The 13025-nt window shown below is 37.5% G+C and overlaps 1 non-coding gene across 1 annotated transcript; it reads left to right on the top strand.

Annotated features, from left to right (window-relative positions):
* The first annotated feature begins 1308 nt into the window (after positions 1-1308).
* Positions 1309-1416, top strand: LOC112768166 (small nucleolar RNA R71). Its single transcript, XR_003185603.1, has one exon. It is a non-coding gene; the product is annotated as a small nucleolar RNA R71 (small nucleolar RNA).
* Positions 1417-13025: the final 11609 nt, after the last annotated feature.

Genomic DNA, 13025 nt, shown 5'->3' with positions numbered 1-13025 from the left:
TCCTCTACTTGTCCATAAGCCTGTTTTCTTGAATTGTCTGCCATCTCTAATGAGATTCTAACAGCTTGCACCCCAAAGATTCCCAGTTTCTCTATTACAGAGAGGGGCATGAGGTTTATCCCTGAACCAAGGTCACACAGAGCCTTAAAGATCATGGTGCCTATGGTACAAGGTATTAGGAACTTTCCAGGATCCTGTTTCTTCTGAGGCAATCTCAGTTGCTCCAGATCACTCAGTTTATTGGTGAACAAGGGAGATTCATCTTCCCAAGTCTCATTACCAAATAAACTGGCATTCAGCTTCATGATTGCACCAAGGTACTTGGCAACTTGCTCTTCAGTAACATCCTCATTCTCTTCAGAAGAAGAATACTCATCAGAGCTCATGAATGACATAAGGAGGTTCAATAGAATCTCTATGGTTTCTAGTTGAGCCTCAGACTCCTTTGGTTCTTCAAAGGGAAACTAATTGTTGATCACTGGACGTCCCAGGAGGTCTTCCTCCTTGGGATTCACGTCCTCCTCCTCTCTTGTGGGTTCGGCCATGATTGCTATATCAATGGCCTTGCGTTCTCCTTTTGGATTTTCTTCTGTATTGCTTGGGAGAATACTAGGAGGAATTTCAGTGACCCTTTTACTTAGCTGGCCCACTTGTGCCTCCAAATTTCTGATGGAGGACCTTGTTTCATTCATAAAACTCAGAGTGGCCTTAGATAGATTAGAGACTAAGTTTGCTAAATTAGAGGTATTTTGTTCAGAGTTCTCTGTCTTTTGCTGAGTGGATGATGGAAAAGGTTTACTATTGTTAAAACCTGTTCCTTCCACCATTATTAAAGTCTTGTTGAGGCTTTTGTTGATCCTTCCATGAGAAATTTGGATGATTTCTCCATGATGAGTTATAGGTGTTTCCATAAGGTTCACCTAAGTAATTTACCTCTGCTATTGCAGGGTTATCAGGATCATAAGCCTCTTCTTCAGAAGGCGTCTCTTGAGTACTGTTGGATGCAGCTTGCATTCCATTCAGACTTTGAGAAATCATATTGACTTGCTGAGTCAATATTTTGTTTTGATCCAATATGGCATTCAGAGTATCAATTTCAAGAACTCCCTTCTTCTGAGGCGTCCCATTGTTTACAGGATTCCTCTCAGAAGTATACATGAACTGGTTATTAGCAACCATGTCAATGAGTTCCTGAGCTTCTGCAGGTGTTTTCTTTAGGTGAATGGATCCACCTGCAGAGGTGTCCAATGACATCTTAGCTAATTCAGACAGGCCATCATAGAAAATATCCAGAATGGTCCATTCTGAAAGCATGTCAGAAGGACACTTTTTGGTCAGTTGCTTGTATCTCTCTCAAGCTTCATAGAGGGACTCACCTTCTTTCTGTTTGAAGGTTTGAACATCCACTCTAAGCTTTCTAAGCTTTTGAGGAGGAAAGAACTTGGCTAAGAAAGCCGTGACTAGCTTATCCCAAGAGTTCAGGCTATCCTTAGGTTGAGAGTCCAACCAGATTCTAGCTCTGTCTCTTACAGCAAAAGGGAAAAGCATGAGCCTGTAGACTTCAGAATCTACTCCATTAGTCTTTACAGTATCACATATCTACAAGAATTCAGTTAAGAACTGAAAAGGATCTTCAGATGGAAGTCCATGAAACTTGCAGTTTTGTTGCATTAGAGAAACTAGCTGAGGTTTCAGCTCAAAATTGTTTGCTCCAATGGTAGGGATAGAGATGCTTCTTCCATGTAAATTGGAATTTGGTGCAGTAAAGTCACCAAGCATTCTCCTTGCATTATTATTATTTTCGGCTGCCATCTCCTTTTCTTGTTCAAAATTTTCAATAAGGTTGTCTCTGGATTGTTGTAATTTAGCTTCTCTTAGTTTCCTTTTCAGAGTCCTTTCAGGTTCTGGATCAGCTTCAACAAGAATGTTCTTGTCCTTGCTCCTGCTCATATGAAAAAGGAGGGAACAGAAAAAATAATAATAGGGATCCTTTTTACACAGTATAGAGGTTCCCTTATGTGAGTAGAAGAAGAAAAGAATGTAATGTAAAGAAGGGAAGAAGAGAAAATTTGAACACAGATGGAAGAAGGGGTTCGAATTTGGGTGAGAGGAAGTGTTAGTAGATGAATAAATAAATAGAAGGAGATGAGAGAGGGAGAATTTCGAAAATTAATTAAATTAAAAATTAAAATTTAAAGTTAAATTTCGAAAATTAAAGTTGAAATTAAATTAAAATTAAAACAATTAGTTAATTAAAAAGGAATTTTGAAAAAGGAGAGAGGGAATTTTCGAAAATAAGAGAGAGAGGATTAGTTAGGTAGTTTTGAAAAAGATATGATTGAAATTTAAAAAGATATGATTGAAACAAAAAGATAAGATTTGAAAATCAATTTTAAAAAGATAAGAAGATAGGAAGTTAGAAAAGATATTTTAGAATCAAATTTTTTGAAAAAGATAAAATTTTAAAAAGATATGATTAAAAAGATATGATTTTGAAAAAGATAAGATAAAAGATATTTTTGAAAAGATATGGTTGAAATTAGTTTTGAAAAAGAATTGAATTTTAAAATCACAATTAATGACTTGATTCACAAGAAATCACAAGATATGATTCTAGAACTTAAAGTTTGAATCTTTCTTAACAAGCAAGTAACAAATTTGAAATTTTTGAATCAAAACATTAATTTATGATGATATTTTCGAAAATCATGAGGTAAAGATAAGAACAAGATTTTTGAAAAATATTTTTTTAAAATTTTCGAAATTAATTAAGAAAATTGAAAATGATATGATTTTTGAAAACGATTTGAAAAAGATAAGATTTTTAAATTGAAAATTTGATTTGACTCATAAGAAACAATTAAATTTAAAAATTTTTAAAAAAGTCAAATCTAATTTTCGAAAGTTATGAGAGAAAAAAGGAAAGATATTTTTTTTTTATTTTTAAATTTTAATAATGAAAGCGAAAAACATGAAAAAGACTCAATGCATGAAAATTTTAGATCAAAACAATGAATGCATGCAAGAATGCTATGAATGTTAAGATGAACACCAAGAACACTTTGAAGATCATGATGAACACCAAGAACATATTTTTGAAAATTTTTAAGAAAAGACACACATGCAAGACACCAAACTTAGAAATCTTTCATGTTTAGAATCTAACAAACGAAAAATGCATATGAAAAACAAGAAAAGACACAAAACAAGAAAAACATCAAGATCAATCAAGAAGACTTACCAAGAACAACTTGAAGATCATGAAGAACATTATGAATGCATGAATTTTTCGAAATTTTTATGCAAACTTGAAAACATGCAATTGACACCAAACTTAAAATATGACACAAGACTCAAACAAGAAACACAAAAATATTTTTTTTGATTTTATGATTTTCTAAATTTTTTTTTGGTTTTTCAAAAATTATTTGAAAAAGAAAAATAAGGATTCCAAAATTTTTAATATGAATTCCAGGAATCTTGCATTCTTAGTCTAAAGCTTCAGTCCAGGAATTAGACATGGCTCACTAGCCAGCCAAGCTTTCAATGAAAGCTCCAGTCCAAAACACTAGACATGGCCAATGGCCAGCCAAGCTTCAGCATGTAACATCAGAATATACTGCTCATTACTTATCAAATTAACTTGCCTCTATGCTGATGGTTTGGAAGCCTCAGTCCAAAAGAATTTAGACATGGCTTTACAGCCAGCCAGGCTTCAACATGCTTCATGAAACTCTAGAATTCATTCTTAAAAATTCTGAAGAACATAAAATAATTTAAAATATATTTTTTTTCAAAATTTAAAAGAAAAAAAAAAACAAAAACTTAAAATTAAAATAAAATTACCTAATCTGAGCAACAAGATGAACCGTCAGTTGTTCATACTCAAACAATCCCCGGGAACAGCGCCAAAAACTTGGTATGCGAAATTGTTACTCAGATCTTTGAATTTGTAAAATTATTTGTTCGTTCTTTTCCCTGGCAATGGCACCAAAAATGGGTGCATAGAACCATGGTCCAAACATAACTTCACAACTTCGCACAACTAACCAGCAAGTGCACTGGGTCGTCCAAGTAATAAACCTTACGTGAGTAAGGGTCGATCCCACGGAGATTGTTGGTATGAAGCAAGCTATAGTCATCTTGTAAATCTCAGTCAGGCGGATATTAAGTGGATATGGAATTTTTGAATATTAATTAATAAAGAAATAAACAGAAAAGATAGAAATACTTATGTAAATCATTGGTGAAAATTTCAAATAAGCGTATAGAGATGCGTTTGTTCCTTTGAACTTCTGCTTTTCCTGCTGTCTTCATCCAATCAATCCTACTCCTTTCCATGGATGGCTTTATGTAAAGGCATCACCGTTGTCAATGGCTACATCCCATCCTCTCTGTGAAAATGGTCCGATGCGCTGTCACTGCATGGCTAATCATATGGAGGTTCTCGATCATACTGGAATAGGATTCACCCTCCTTTTGCGTCTGTCACTACGCCCAGCACTCGCGAGTTTGAAGCTCGTCACAGTCATTCAATCCCTGAATCCTACTCGGAATACCACAGACAAGGTTTAGACTTTCCGAATTCTCATGAATGCCGCCATCAATCTAGCTTATACCACGAAGATTTTGATTAAGATATCCAAGAGATACTCATTCAATCTGAGGTAGAACGGTAGTGGTTGTCAGGCACGCGTTCATGGGGGAATGATGATGATTGTCACGTTCATCACATTCAGGTTGAAGTGCGAATGAATATCTTAGAAGCGGAATAAGTTGAATTGAATAGAAAAATAGTAGTACTTTGCATTAATTCATGAGGAACAGCAGAGCTCCACACCTTAATCTATGGAGTGTAGAAACTCTACCGTTGAAAATACATAAGTGATAAAGGTTCAGGCATGGGCGAGAGGCCAGCCCCAAAACGTGATCTCTATGATCCCAAAGATGAACTAAACAATCATAAGATGTCCAAAAGACTAGCAAAAAGTTCTATTTATACTAAACTAGTTACTAGGGTTTACAGAAATAAGTAATTGATGCATAAATCCACTTCCGGGGCCCACTTGGTGTGTGCTTGGGCTGAGCTTTAGCTTTCCACATGCAGAGGCTTCTTTTGGAGTTGAACGCCAGGTTGTAACGTGTTTCTGGCGTTCAACTCTGGTTTGTGACGTGTTTCTGGCGTTTAACTCCAGACTGCAGCATAGAACTAGCGTTCAACGCCCTTTTGCGTCATCTAAACTCGAGAAAAGTATAAACTATTATATATTGCTGGAAAGCCCTGGAGGTCGACTTTCCAACGCAACTGGAAGCGCGCCATTTTGAGTTATGTAGCTCCAGAAAATCCACTTTGAGTGCAGGGAGGTCAGAATCCAACAGCATCAGCAGTCCTTCTTCAACCTCTGAATCTGATTTTTGCTCAAGTCCCTCAATTTCAGCCAGAAAATACCTGAAATTACAGAAAAACATAGAAACTCATAGTAAAGTCCAGAAATGTGAATTTATCATAAAAACTAATAAAAACATCCCTAAAAGTAACTAGATTCTACTAAAAATATAATAAAAACAATGCCAAAAAGCGTATAAATTATCCGCTCATCATCCCTCAATTTCAGCCAGAAAATACATGAAATTACAGAAAAACACACAAACTCATAGTAAAGTCCAGAAATGTGATTTTTGAATAAAAACTAATAAAAATATAATAAAAAGTAACTAAAATATACTAAAAACTACCTAAAAACAATGCTAAAAAGGGTATAAATTATCCGCTCATCACAACACCAAACTTAAATTATTGCTTGTCCCCAAGCAACTAAAAACAAAATAGGATAAAAAGAAGAGAATATACAATAAACTCCAAAAAAATCAATGAAGATTAGTTTTGATCAGATGAGCGGGACTAGTAGTTTTTTGCTTCTGAACAGTTTTGGCATCTCACTTTTTTCTTTGAAGTTCAGATTGATTGGCATCCATAGGAACTCAGAATTCAGATAGTGTTATTGATTCTCCTAGTTTAGTATGTTGATTCTTGAACACAGCTACTTTATGAGTCTTGGTCGTGACCCTAAGCATTTTGTTTTCCAGTATTACCACCGGATACATAAATGCCACAGACACATAACTGGGTGAACCTTTTCAGATTGTGACTCAGCTTTGCTAGAGTCCCCAGTTAGAGGTGCCCAGAGCTCTTAAGCACACTCTTTTTGCTTTGGACCACGACTTTAACTGCTCAGTCTCAAGCTTTTCACTTGACACCTTCACGCCACAAGCACATGATTAGGGACAGCTTGGTTTAGCCGCTTAGGCCCGGATTTTATTCCTTTGGGCTCTCCTATCCATTAATGCTCAAAGCCTTGAATCCTTTTTACCTTTGCCTTTTAGTTTAAAGGGTTATTGGCTTTTTCTGCTTGCTTTCTCTTTTTCTTTCTTTTTCTTTTATTTTTTGCCACATTTTTTCGCAAGCTTTGTGTTTTTCACTGCTTTTTCTTGCTTCAAGAATCAATTTTATGATTGTTTAGATTATCAATAACATGTCTCCTTTTTCATTATTCTTTCAAGAGCCAACACTTTTAACACTCATAAACTTCATTGTAAAAAATATGCACTGTTCAAGCATACATTCAGAAAACAAAAAGTATTGCCACCACATCAATATAATTAAACTATTTTCAAGATAGAATTCGAAATTCATGTACTTCTTGTTCTTTTGCAAATAAAAACATTTTTCATTTAAGAAAGGTGAGGGATTCATGGAATCATTCATAGCTTTAAGACATAGACTCTAAACACTAATAATCATGTAATGAAGACGCAAACATAGTCAAAACATAAACATAAAAGCAGACAACAGGAAAGAAAATAAATAAGGAGATTAAAAAACAGGTCCACCTTAGTGATGGTGGCTTCTTCTTCCATTGAAGAACCAATGGAGTTCTTGAGCTCCTCTATGTTTCTTCCTTGCCTTTGTTGAGGTCCATGAGTGGGATCTCTTGTTTGCTCTATCCTCTTTCTAGTGATGGACTTTTGAGATGAATCTCTCCATCTCCCATGACTTGGAGTTGGAAGCAACTGCCTTCCCTTTCCTCTTCCTAGAGGTTTCTCCGGCCTTAGGTGCCATTAGTGGTTATGGAAAGCAAAAAGCTGAGCTTTTCCACACCAAACTTAAAAGCTTTGCTCGTCCTCGAGCAAAATAACATAGAAGGGAGTAGAAGAAGAATGATGCAATTAATTTTGAAAATTTATTACTTTATGCAAGAAAAATTAAAAAGAGTTGAAAAGAATTTGAAAAAATATGTAAGTTTTGAAAACGTTTTGGAAGGAATTGAAAAGAATTGAAAAAGAATTAAAAGGAATTGAAAAGATTATTAATTTTTGAAACAGAAATTGAAAGATGAACGTTTAAAATATGTTTGATGCAAAAAATTATGAATTAAAACATGAAAAATTGAAAAAAATTGAATTGGAAACAAAATTACCTCCCGTGTGTCATCCTGGCGTTAAATGCCCAAAATGCTATCCAGTCTGGCGTTTAACACCCACTTTACTGCCTCTTTGGGCATTTAACGCCAGTCAGGGTTTACTGGGCATTTTTTGGAACGCCCAGAATGCTGCCCATTCTGGCGTTTAACGCCCAGAATGATACATTTACTGGCGTTAAACGCCCAGAATGATAGCCATTTTGGCGTTTAACGCCAGTGAGCTATTTTTCTCTGTGATTCCTCTGCTTTATGTTCTGAACCTTCATTTTCTTGACTTGTTCACTGAAATGTATTAACAAAACATGAATAACAAAATTAAATAGACTTATATAATTATTATAAACATATAATTTTTAATAATGGCTGGATTGCCTCCCAGCAAGTGCTTCTTTACTGTCTTTAGCTAGACTTTATTGAGCTTTTAGTTTAGTCTCAGTTTTGAGCACTCTTGCTCAACATTGCCTTCAGGATAATGTTTGACCCTCTGTCCATTAACAATGAAATTTTTGTCAGAGTCAATATCCTGAAGCTCTACATATCCATATGGTGACACACTTGTAATCACATATGGTCCCTTCCACCGGAATTTTAATTTCCCAGAGAATAATCTGAGCCCAGAGTTAAACAGCAGAACCTGCTGTCCTGGCTCAAAGACTCTAGATGATAGCTTTCTGTCATACCATCTTTTTGCTTTCTCCTTGTAGATTTTAGAATTTTCGAAAGCATTTAGTCTGAACTCCTCCAGCTCATTCAACTGGAGTAATCTCTTCTCTCCAGCTACCTTGGCATCAAGGTTTAGGAACCTGGTTGCCCAGTAGGCCTTGTGTTCCAGTTCCACTGGCAGATGACAGGCTTTTCCATACACAAGCTGGTATGGAGAGGTCCCTATAGGAGTCTTGAATGCGGTTCTGTATGCCCACAGAGCATCATCCAGACTTCTTGTCCAATCCTTTCTACAGGTACTTATAGTCCGTTCCAGGATTCGCTTTTTAGTTCTTTATTCGAGACTTCAGCCTGCCCATTTGTCTGTGGATGATATGGAGTGGCCACTTTATGGTTAATTCCATATCTGACCAGAGCAGAGTCAAGCTGTTTATTACAGAAATGAGTGCCTCCATCACTGATCAGTATCCTAGGGACCCGAACCTACTGAAGATGTGCTTCTGGAAGAATTTCATTACTGTCTTAGTATCATTAGTGGGTGTTGCAGTTGCAATTGCCTCTACCCATTTAGATACATAGTCTACTGCCACCAGAATATAAGTGTTTGAGTATGATGGTGGGAAAGGCCCCATGAAGTCAAAACCCTGTACATCAAACAACTCAATCTCTAAGATCCCTTGCTGAGGCATGGCATAACTGTGAGGTAGATTACCAGCTCTCTAGCAACTGTCATAATTACGTACAAACTCTCGAGAGTCTCTATAGAGAGTAGGCCAGTAGAAACCACATTGGAGAACTTCTGTGGCTGTTCGCTCACCTTTGAAATGTCCTCCATATTGTGATCCATGGCAATGCCATAGGATCTTCTGTGCCTCTTCTCTAGGCACACATCTACGGATTACTCCGTATGTACACCTCATAAAGAGATATGGTTCATCCCACAAGTAGTACTTTGCATCAGAAATCAATTTTTTTGTTTGCTATTTACTGTACTCTTTGGGTATGAATCTCACAGCTTTATAGTTTGCAATGTCTGCAAACCATGGTACTTCCTGAATGGCAAAGAGTTGCTCATCCGGAAAGGTTTAAGAGATCTCAGTAAGAGGGAGGGACGCTCCTGCTATTGGTTCTATCTGGGACATGTGATTAGCTACTTGGTTCTCTGTCCCTTTTCTATCTCTTATTTCTATATCAAACTCTTGCAGAAGCAACACCCATCTTATGAGTCTGGGTTTTGAATCCTGCTTTGTGAGTAGATATTTTAGAGCAGTATGATCAGTGTACACAATCACTTTTGATCCTACTAAATAAGATCTTAACTTGTCAATGTCATAAACCACTGCAAGCAACTTTTTTTCTGTGGTTGTGTAATTCTTCTGCGCGTCATTTAAAACACAGCTAGCATAATAAATGACATGTAGAAACGTGTTATGCCTCTGTCCCAATACTGCACCAATGGCATGATCACTGGCATCACACATTAGTTCGAATGGTAATGTTCAGTCTGGTGCAAAAATGACTGGTGCTGTGACCAGCTTAGCTTTCAGAGTCTCAAAGGCCTGCAAACACTCTGTGTCAAAGACAAATGGTGTATCAACAGCTAGCATATTGCTCAGAGGATTTGCAATTTTTGAAAATTCCTTTATAAACCTTCTATAGAATCATGCATGTCCCAGAAAGCTTCTGATTGCTTTAACATTGGCAGGTGGTGGTAATTTTTTAATTACCTCTACCTTAGCTTGATCCACCTCTATTCCCTTGTTCAAAATTTTGTGCCCAAGGACAATTCCTTCAGTCACCATAAAGTGACATTTCTCCCAGTTTAAAACCAGGTTAGTCTCTTGGCACCTTTTCAGAACAAGTCTAGATGGTCAAGACAGGAGCTGAATGAGTCTCTAAATACTGAGAAGTCATCCATGAATACTTTCATAAATTTCTCTACCATATCAGAGAAGATAGAGAGCATGCACCTCTGAAAGGTTGCAGGTGCATTGCACAGACCAAACGGCATCCTTCTGTAGGTAAATACTCCAGATGGATATATGAATGCTGTTTTTTCTTAGTCTTGAGGATCTACTGCAGTTTGGTTGTAACCTGAATAGCCATCCAAAAAGTAGTAGTATTTATGACCTGCTAGTCTCTCTAACATCTAGTCTATGACTAGTAAAGGAAAATGATCCTTCTTGGTGGCTGTATTGAGCCTTCTATAGTCAATACACATACGCCACCCTGTAACTATTCTTGTAGGAACCAGTTCATTCTTTTCATTATGAACCACTGTCATGCCTCCTTTCTTAGGGACAACTTGGACAGGGCTTACCCAGGGGCTATCAGAAATAGGATAGATAATCCCAGCCTCTAGTAACTTAGTGACCTCTTTCTGCACCACCTCCTTCATGGCTGGATTCAGCTGTCTCTGTGGTTGAACCACTGGCTTAGCATCATCCTCTAATAGGATCTTGTGCATGCATCTGGCTGGGCTAATACCCTTAAGATCACTTATGGACAACCCAAGAGCTATCTTGTGTGTCCTTAGCACCTGAATTAGTGCTTTCTCTTCCTGTGATTCTAAAACAGAGCTTATGATCACGGGAAAAGTGCCATCTTCTCCCAGAAATGCATATTTCAGGGATGGTGGTAGTGGTTTGAGCTTGGGTTTAGGAGGTTTCTCCTCATCCTGAGGAGTTTTCAGAGATTCTTTTGTTTCCTCTGATTCCTCCAGATCAGGCTGAACATCTTTAAAAATGTCCTCTAGCTCTGATTCGAGACTCTCAGTCATATTGATCTCTTCTACCAGGGAGTCAATAATATCAGTGCTCATGCAGTCTTTTGATGTGTCTGGATGCTGCATAGCTTTGACAGCATTCAACTTAAACTCATCCTCATTGACTCTCAGGGTTATCTCCCCTTTTTGGACGTCAATGAGGGTTCGTCAAGTTGCTAGGAATGGTCTTCCTAGAATGAGAGTTGCACTCTTGTGCTCCTCCATTTCCGGCACTACAAAGTCAGTGGGGAAGGCGAATGGCCCAACCTTGACAATCATGTCCTCAATTACGCCTGATGGAATTTTAATGGAGCCATCAACAAGTTGGAGGTATATCCGGGTTGGTTTAACTTCATCAGTCAAACCAAGCCTTTTGATAGTGGATGCATGTATTAGGTTGATACTTACCCCAAGATCACATAGAGCTGTCTCGGTACAAGCACCCTCTAATGTGCATGGTATCACAAAACTCCCGGGATCTTTAAGCTTTTCTAGTAAGCTTTTTAGAATGACTGCACCGCATTCTTTAGTGAGGAAAACTTTTTCAGTTTCTCTCCAATCCTTCTTATGACTTAAGATATCTTTCATGAACCTAGCATAAGAGGGTATTTGCTCAAGTGGCTCTGCAAACAGAATCTTTATTTCAACAGTCCTAAGATAGTCTGCAAAGCGGGCAAATTGTTTATCCTATTTTGCTTGGCGGAGTTTCTGAGGATAAGACACCTTGGCTTTATATTCTTCAACCTTAGTTGCTGCAGGTTTACTTTCTATAGAAGTGGTTGGATAAGCCTACCTAAGGGGGTTGTTATCAGCACTTGCCGGTGTCTGATCCCTTAATGGCATTTGAACGCCAGAATTGGGTGCTGCATGGGCGTTTAACGCCAGATTACCACCCTTTTCTGGCGTTTGGATGCCAGAATTGGCCATCCCTTGGGCGTTTAACGCCAACTGTTTACCCTTTTCTGGCATTTGAACGCCAGAATCATTCCTCTCTGGGCTCTTACTATCCTTAGAGGGATTTTGGGTAGTGGTTTGGTCATCCTCTGTCAGTTGTTCCTTTTTTGGCTTTCTGCTGCTTTGAGTTGAGACATTCAATGTCTTTCCACTCCTTAAATGAATAGCTTGGCATTCTTCTATTATCTGTTTAGATAACTGCTGCCTTGTCTGATCCAATTGTGCTTCCATATTCTTGTTAGCATTTTTAGTGTCTTGTAGCATCTCATTAAATTCTGCTAACTGTTTTGTTATAAAAAACAATTGCTGATTGAGTTCAGCAAGTTGTTCTAGAGGACTAAGTTCAGTGGATGCTGCCTCAGCCTCTTCTTTCATGGAGGTCTCACCACTTGAGTACAGGTGCTGATTTCTAGCAACTATATCAATGAGCTCTTGAGCCTCTTCAATTATTTTTCTCATATGTATAGATCCACCGGCTGAGTGGTCTAGAGATATCTAGGCCTTTTGCTGTAAGCCCATAGTAAAAGATGTCTAACTGCACCCATTCTGAAAACATTTTAGAGGGGCATTTCCTTAGCATCTCTCTGTACCTCTCCCAGGCATTATAAAGAGATTCATTATCCTCTTGTTTAAAGCCTTGGATGTCCAGCCTTAGCTGTGTTATCCTTTTTGGAGGGAAATATTGATTCAGAAATTTGTCTGATAATTGTTTCCATGTTCTTATGCTTGCTGTGGGTTGGTTATTTAACCACCTCTTAGCTTGATCTTTTACAGCAAATGGAAATAGTAATAATCTGTAGACATCCTGATCTACTTCTTTATCACGTACTGTGTCAGCAATTTGTAAGAACTGTGCCAGAAACTCAGTAGGTTCTTCTTGTGGAAGATCGGAATACTGGCAATTTTTCTGCACCATGATAATGAGATGAGGATTTAGCTCAAATTTGCTGGCTCTGATGGGGGGTATACAGATACTACTCCCATATGAAGCAGCAGTGGGGTTAGCATATGACCCCAGAGTCTTTCTGGACTGTTCATTTCCACTTAGGTCCATGATGGAGAAAGAAAGATGATGTGGATTGTAAATAGAAATTTTATTTTATTTAATTAAGGATAAACCAAATTTAAAAGAGAATAAAATAAATACTTGGAAAATAGAATAT

Source organism: Arachis hypogaea, chromosome 17 (assembly GCF_003086295.3).
Source record: "Arachis hypogaea cultivar Tifrunner chromosome 17, arahy.Tifrunner.gnm2.J5K5, whole genome shotgun sequence".
Classification (NCBI taxonomy): Eukaryota; Viridiplantae; Streptophyta; class Magnoliopsida; order Fabales; family Fabaceae; genus Arachis; species Arachis hypogaea.
This window is presented reverse-complemented; position numbering and strand designations above follow the sequence as displayed.